Source organism: Rattus rattus, chromosome 3 (genome assembly GCF_011064425.1).
Source record: "Rattus rattus isolate New Zealand chromosome 3, Rrattus_CSIRO_v1, whole genome shotgun sequence".
NCBI classification, from domain to species: Eukaryota; Metazoa; Chordata; class Mammalia; order Rodentia; family Muridae; genus Rattus; species Rattus rattus.
In genome coordinates this window covers 116,384,029-116,392,089 of record NC_046156.1, presented here as the reverse complement: position 1 = coordinate 116,392,089, position 8,061 = coordinate 116,384,029, and the positions used below count along the sequence as shown (strand labels likewise).

General features: G+C 48.5%; 1 pseudogene; it reads right to left on the bottom strand.

Annotated features, from left to right (window-relative positions):
* Window positions 1-702: 702 nt before the first annotated feature.
* LOC116895896 lies at window positions 703-5,305 on the bottom strand (annotated as a pseudogene).
* Window positions 5,306-8,061: the final 2,756 nt, after the last annotated feature.

Below are 8,061 nucleotides of genomic sequence, written 5' to 3'. Positions count from 1 at the left end.
GGCAAGGAGAAACTTTAACTTGCACTGTGAATGGCACTTTCCCAGAGCGTCTCCTTGTTCAGGAATCCTTCCATCTCTAGTACCCAGCCTGGCTGTGGAAGAGCTGGGAGACCTCAGGCCCAGGGCACACACATTCACTGCCCTACTGCTAAGTTTCAAACCCACAAAGGGCTGAGTTGCCCATTTAATATATTAAAGCAGAGCTGGCCACCAGGCTCTCCCAGCATCCTTCAGTCCCTACTTGTTACAGAGTATCATTGGTACCCCCTCTTTCCTACCTCAAACTCTTCAGCCCAGGGGCTGGGCTGCCCTTTCTTTTGAGACTCTTTTCTACCTAATGCAGATATTGTGATTGCCTAGCCCCTTTTTAACCTTTGACCTCCTGAATACGGTTCCCTCCTTTCTCCTCCCCCTTCACCTCCCCCTCTCCCCACGTGGCTCAGTGTCATGATTGCTCTGGAGTCTTACAGATGTGTCTGCCTCTGGCTATGTTCCCCCACATATCTATAATAAACTTTCTCCTCCACCATACCCAGGAGCCATTGTGTCCTTTCCTTTCCTTTTTATTTCTATTTTTCACCTACAAGTATCTTTGTCCAGTTGCTCCTACTTCCTGGATTAACTCAGAGAAAAGAAGGTAAGCCCTTTGGCTTTTTTTTTAATTTTGTAATTATATTTATGTACAGAAAACTTAGTGTACATTTAACCCAGTTTCATGGCGAGTTCTTTAGCCGTTGCCTTTTCCAGCTTGGCAATGCGAGCCACAGACTTAGGACCCCGGGCATTGACTCCCCAGTGGCCTCGGATCTCGTCATATCCGTCATTATAATTGGTCCTAACAGCTTCCACCAGCTTAGCCAGAGCACCCTTGTCTTCCGAGTTAACCTGTGTGAAGGCAACAGTGGTGCACGTCTTCCTGTGGACCAGGGTCCCCAGCCTGACCTTTCCCTTGATGATGCAGTCGGGCACCCCCATCTTTCAACAAAGGGCAGACAGGAAAACCACCAGCTCAGTGGGGTCCACATCAAGGGCAATGACCACCAGCTGAACCTTCTTAGTCACCACCAAGGTGGTGACTGTATTGACCCCTGCTTGGAGGACAGGTGGTCTCTTAGTTGGGACGTCCCCTTTGCCAGCAGCTTTCTTCTTAGTGCAGGCCAGCAGCCTTTGCTGCTTCTCCTGCTTTGTCTCTGGCCTGTACTTGTGGGCAAGCTTAAGCAGCTGAGTTTGCCTGTCCAGGGCCTAGGTGAAATGGTTGATGGCAGGAGGTACTTTGAGCCACTTATAGAGGATGGCTCTTTGCCACTGCAGCCTGATGTAGCGGGGCCATTTGACGAAGCGTGTGAGATCTCTTTTGGGCTGGATGTCCTGCCCAATGCCGAAGTTCTTAAGCCTTTTCTCAAACAAAGGATTGACCACCTTTTTGGCCTGTTGTTTCTTGACCACGGCGGGGGCCAGGGCCACCTTCTTTCCCCTTGGCCTTCTTTCCTTTGGGCATCTTGCTCGGCTGGAGGAGAGAGCGCCCTTTGGCTTTAAGGTAGTAGGTTGCACTGCAAAGGCCTTGGAAGCAGTTGTGGGGCGGGGGTGGAGGGTTCTGAGGCACATTTCAGGGCTCTGCTGATGTGAAGCTGCTGGGAAGGGTTGGGGAGGGGGGCTGTGGGAAGGAGAGGGAGAAAGAGAGAGAGCACGAGAGCACGTGCACAGGGACAAGATACCTCTTAATGGCACATTCTCATTGACCCACTTCCTCCAATCCAGCACCACCTCCTAAGTCTCCATCCCTCAAAATTAGCATGACCAGGTGGGAACCAAGGGAACTGTTTCCTGTTTAAACCCAGTGTGTTACTATCTCTTGTTTCCAGGCAACAGGTAGGGAGGGGGGTGGCAGGAGTCAGGGTTAAGTCTCTCAGTAACCAGGTAATCTCAGGATACTGTGTTGCCAGAATTTACCTGGACCCAAATGCTCAATGACAATGACACAAGATATATGTTAAGATTTTATTATAAAACAGAACATATGACTTGATTTTCCAAGTCATGGGCTAATGTAGACACTCTGTATACATTTATAACTCTGAGGCTACATTTATAACCTGTGTGTGTTCTATTCACTCTGTCAAAGGATATGCAGTTAACACGCTCACACTCACAGACCCATAGCATGGTCCTCTGTTGAAAGGAATGACCATTTTTTTGGAGGGGATGGTGGAGCTTGGAACTTGCAGTGTAACTCAGATGGTTCTCGAATTCAAGAGATCTTCCTGTCTCTCCTTCCTGAGTGCTAGGATAAAAGGTGTGTCTGGGAGTAGGGGTGACAGAGAGTACTTGCCTTGACTTTGCTGAAGGATCCAACAGATTTGACAGAACAAACAGGAAAAAGAATGAGTTGTCGGTTTCAGACAGCAGATCAGCATGACGTTATCCTGTAGAAACTTTTGCTTAAGTCATTTTCTTTGAGATTATAATTACATTATTTCCCCTGTCTCTTTCCTCCAAGCCCACCCATATACCTCTTCTTGCCCTCTTTCAAATTCATGGCTTCGTTATTCATTAATTGTTGTTACATACATGTATACATATTCCTAAATACATAAATGCAAGCTGCTCAGCCTGTATACTGTCACTTGTATGTTTCCAGGGATGACCACTTGGCATTGGATACCCAATTGGTGTGCTCTTCCCTGAGAGGGTCGTTTCTCCCCTCCTCGGCACTTTTTTAAAAAGATTTATTTATTTTATTTTATGTATATCAGTACTCTATCTGCATGTACACCTGCATGCCAGAAGAGGGCATCAGACCTTAGATAGTTATGAGCACCATGTGGCTGCCAGGAATTGAACTCAGGACCTCCGGAAGAGCAGCCTGTGCTCTTAACCGCTGAGCCATCTCTCCAGCTCCTCAGTGTTCTTTAATTACCTGTAGTTCTTTGTGTAGGGCCAAGGCCCCCTGAGATATCCCAGTTCATGTTAAAATATCTATTGTCCTTGCCTTGTCCAGCTCCTGTTTCAGTAACTGTGTTTGTTGGTGAGACTTGAACGGTGCGTCTTTTGAAATTCCTGTTCTGAATCGGCGCAAATGGAGCAACAGTGCTGCCTCCTGCTACGTTCTGGGGCCTCCGCCGTCCTCCAGAGTAGTCCGACCGTTACTTACTTCATGTTTAGTTCATTTACCACATACAGTCAGGCTCACAATGGTGGTGATGTAGAGTCTGTGAAAGTGCGTGTGCATGAATATTCACACACTGCACCACTTTTCACAGATTCGTAAGCGTTCGTGGATTTTGGTACTCAGGGCCTGGAACAAATCTTTTGCAGATGCCAAGGGATGGCTGTGTTCTTCACATGCCATGACGCTCCCCCCTTTCTACATTATTAACCTTAAAGTGTCATGACCACTCTCTACAGGTCAGTGACCCAGAAGAGGTGTCACACCTTTTCTATTGGTGCTGAGGCCCACGAGTGAGTTAGCAGGTTGCCTCCCCTGTCTGTATCGCCATCTTGGATTTATCCAGGACTGCTGCCCGGTTAGTGCTTCCCAACCAGTCTCTTCATGTCCAGGTACCATGATGGCTCATGCTGTCCTCACCACTGGGGTGAGTGAGTCTTCCAGGCTCGGCCCAAGCTATAAGGAAGTCTTGGGTCAGGGATTTAGGGAGAGCTGCACACATCTCAGAGTCAGCTGCCTCACACCACTTACCTCTTCCAAGTCTGGTTCCCACCCAGGTGCCGGAAGCCCACGACCTCTGCGGAACATTGCCCAGGAGGATGGAGGTACTTCCTGCCTGCCGATGCTGCCTTTATCATTTGAAACCAGATATCTGCGAGTGAGACAGGAGGGAGGGAGGAAGCTGTAAGCCTCTGCAGGTCTATGACCTGCTTCTCCTTAGGCCTGTAGGCACATAGACACAGGCCTGTCTTCATAGCTTTTCAAATCACTCGCTTTCTTCATTGGACCCAAGTCAGTGGGCCGAGGGAAACAGGTCTTTGCTGTTGCTTCTGCTACAGTATTTAAGTACATTTCTTTCTTTCTCCCCCAAGTCTCCTAACAGTGGTTGGGCACATTCCCAGGACTCTGACAAAAGTTGGGTGCTTCATTGGAGGCTGTGATGTCATGTGAATGGCAGGTTTGTGGTGGTATTTTGTATTTAGGCCCTTCAAAGCTGCCAGGCATCTCCTGTGTTTTATTTGGGTCAGTAGAGAAGATGGACTGTCAGCTGTTTTGGCAAAGGTTCAGCTAACCCTGGAAAAGAAGCATGTGCTTAGCATGTTACATGATCCCTCCTGACCCACTTGAGGGACGCTCTCCAGCACATGCTCAGTTTCCACCATGCTTGTCTGGACACAACCCTACGGGAATCACTGTTCTAGAAGGCAGGGTGGGGAAATGCTGAGACACAGTGGGAAAAGAGTTCAATGCAGAGCTGAGCTTAATTACAGGGCTGGGTTTTTTGAGGAAGCAAAAGGAAGAACTTCTGTGCTGAATTCCACACTTGTCCCTAGGGGAAGGGCCTCAAGGATGCCTGGAACCCATGCTGTAAATGATTTTGTTTCGGATTAGAATTTATACTATGGACTGCTTCTGTGTGGTAAGCATTTTATTGAAGTACTACGTGCAAAGAAAGTTTCCAAGTTCTCAGTGTCCGAGTTGGTGGCCTGGCACAGAGCGCAGGGCGTGGTTCCTGGAAGGTACCCACTTCCAGGTCCAGAGATGGGCAATGATGGGAAGTTCTCTTCTGGGCTCTGACAGGATCTCCCATTCATCTCCAAGTTGCCTCTCAACACCTATGTAAGGACTTTGTCACTTACTTTTCTAGTTCTAAACAAAGTTCTGACTTTTTTCTGACTCACTAGTTGTTTAAGTTATTTGTGTCTTTTATTTAGTATCCAACAATTGAACCCCGCACCTCATGCATACGCAGCAAGAACAGCTCCCCTGAAAACTGTGGAGTACTTACGTGCTTGGGGACGTTCCCGAGCCGGACGCTGACAACTGTATGCATGGGTCCTTGTGTGTACAAACAGCTTGGCTAAAAATAACAGTATGAGAAACTCACACTGTGGCGTATGGTGACGTCATAGAGCGTCATGGGGGTTGCTCCCGGCGGCGGAGTACTTCTGTGCTGGCACACTGTCATGTTGGAGCGCCTGCACACATCTGGTGTCTGGGCACCATCTCTTCCTCCTCAGGTCCAGGAAGCATTCCTTCCTGTTCCTTGTTGTCAAATGTTCCACTTTTGTCTGGTTCCGCCTTCCCAACTGCAAGAAAAACGGAGTAACGGTATTCTTTATAATCCACCGTGACCATTCTGAACCACGAAACAATGGGACTGTTTTCATGTGTCCCTAATGGCCTGTGACTAATTCGCTTGTGACATCAAGTCACGCCGTGTGCCTGCCGTGAGCACCAGCTTCCACACAGCAAGGAGCTGAAGACTTCCCAGAAGGGACAAAAATCCTACCAGCACCTGCGGTGGCTCCTTTCTCGGTTAAGTCTCCTGAGGACACTTGGGTTCACTCACAGGGCAGACTCTCGGGCTCTTCTGAGTTAGCTTTCTGTCAGGGATGGTGCAGGCCGTGCATCAGTTTGCAGAACGTGTTTCTCACGTGCTGGTCCATATGGAAACAAAAGGCGTCAACAGTGATGGAGAAAAAATACACGGGGGGCTCTGTTAGATGTGCAGAATTCTCTGCTCCCTGTCCTTATGGCTCCGTTTCCAAGGTGGAAGAATTTGAACTAAAAAGGTAACCTCGAATCTGGTGATCCTGGCTGAGTGCAGTCTGATCAGCATCAATGGTTATTCACGCCCATGGGATGTGCGTGGTGGTAATGGCCACTGAGTCTCTCAGGATTGCTTGGGTACGCTTTTCTGGGGGAATACAGGTAACTGACCTAGCCCAGTGTTCCAGGAAAGGGTTAGACGAAAGATTACATGGGTGCATTTTCATGGGGGACACAGTACTGGGAAGCATGAGGACAGATTGGAGGACAGAGAGGTGGGCAGGAAGATACCGATGGCCACTATCAGGAAGTCACAACTGTGTTGTCAGCATGGCCTACTGCCTCCTCTCACGTCACTGCTTCCAGTGGCCTGTTTCTGTGAGTCTCTGTCTCTCTGGGAGGAGACAACATTAACTGGTTCCCACTCCATGCTATCAGGATACGCCCACAGCATGCCTGCCTTTCCTGGAGCATGCCTGGCCCTGCTGGCATTAGAGGCGGTAGCAAGAGTGTGTACACAAGAACCTCACAGAATCTCATACACAAGTCACAAGATGGCCTAAGTAGGAAAGGAGTAAGGTACAGGGTATGGTATGTGGAGGTCGTGTCCACCAGGGGCATGAGAGTCTGCCCCTAGCTGCTGACTCAATGGCTAAGCACATAGAGCACCACAATACAGCATGGTCCTCCTACCAAGGGGAAAACGTTTTCTCTGTAGTCCACAGGAACACAGCCTAGATTTTGGGCAGGAGCAGAATCACGACATGCACATGCCTTCTGACCTGAGCTTACTTCCTCTCACTTCCTCCTTCCCCGGGCAGCTGGAGATGTTTACAGAATGTCTGTAACTCTGGCATCATCAAACCGAGGTTCTGCTAAGAACAAACCATGCAAGGTGCTTCAGTTTGCAGTGCTTAGCTCTTAAAACCATGGGAAACCACATTAGGGAAATAAATGCATTTACCTTGTGGGATGAAATCCCTCAATGTATAACACGAGTGATTCTTTTTTAACAGACTTCTTAATTGTCTACATCAGGGGTGGACAAGCTGTCCGCCTACCATTGACCACACACTTGCTAACATTCCCTTTCTAATGCCAATGGGGCCGAAGCTTTCCTACCCATGCTTTATGTTTCTTAGACCTGTGACTTTGGAATATATCAGGCATTAACGCATTTCTGAGTTTGATACTGGTCTGCAGGTTCCTGGCTTCTTTCCCACTGAGACATCTTTGCCTGGAACCAGGGATGGGAGGGATCGGGGGTTTGGGGAGGGCTTTTGGAGAAGAGGCTGCAGAAAGCATGTAAGTAGGCCGCTAATGCAACTCTATTAAAACATCTAGAATTTAAAGGCCCCTTATGGAGACTGGGGAGAAGGCCTAGTGGGTAAAGATGCTGTACATGCTTTACCATGGGTAAAGATGCTGTACAAGCAAGAAGACCACAGCACCATGTAAAAGCCAGGCATGACAGTCTGAGTGTGTAACCTCAGGGCTGGGGATGGAGAGGAGGGACTCCAGGGGCTCCTGGTCAGTGCAGACACACCTGTAGTCTCTGTCCTCAGTGAGAGACAGTATCTCAAAAATGAAGGACAGCAATTAAGGAAGACACCTGATGTCAACTGCGAATGCAGACACACACACGCAGACACACACACACACACACACACAGATATACACAGAGACACTGAGACACATAGACACACACACCAACACACACAGAGACACACACACAGAAACACACAAACACACACACAACATACACAGATACACACAGACACACCCAGACACACACACACACACACACATGCACACATAGAGACACATAGATATACACAGAGACACACAGAAACACACAGACACACACAGAGGCACACACAGACACACACACAGGCACACAGAGAGACACACTGACATAGACACAGATATAGACACACACAGACACAGACAGACACATATGGATACAACAGACACACAGATACCTGCACGTGACGCGTCTTGCCACACACACACACACACACACACACACACACACACACACACACACACACACACCACCCCTGTGGCCTTGATAGAGGGCCATGTGCACAGCAGCACCCTGGAACTGATGTCACCTCTCTAGTATCACTGTTGTGCATGCAGCCCTCCCCATCCAGATTCTCAATGTCCCAAAACAATTCCACAGGAGAGTCCCCAAATCTAGCCAAGAGCCAGGCAGACTGAGTAGCCAGCATTTCCTTAACTAGGGTCATTTGCAAATGACCTGCCTCAATGTGTGAATGTCCTTGGATTTAAAACAAACAAAACAAAACAAAAAAACAGAACCTAAAAGTCCCTGCTGT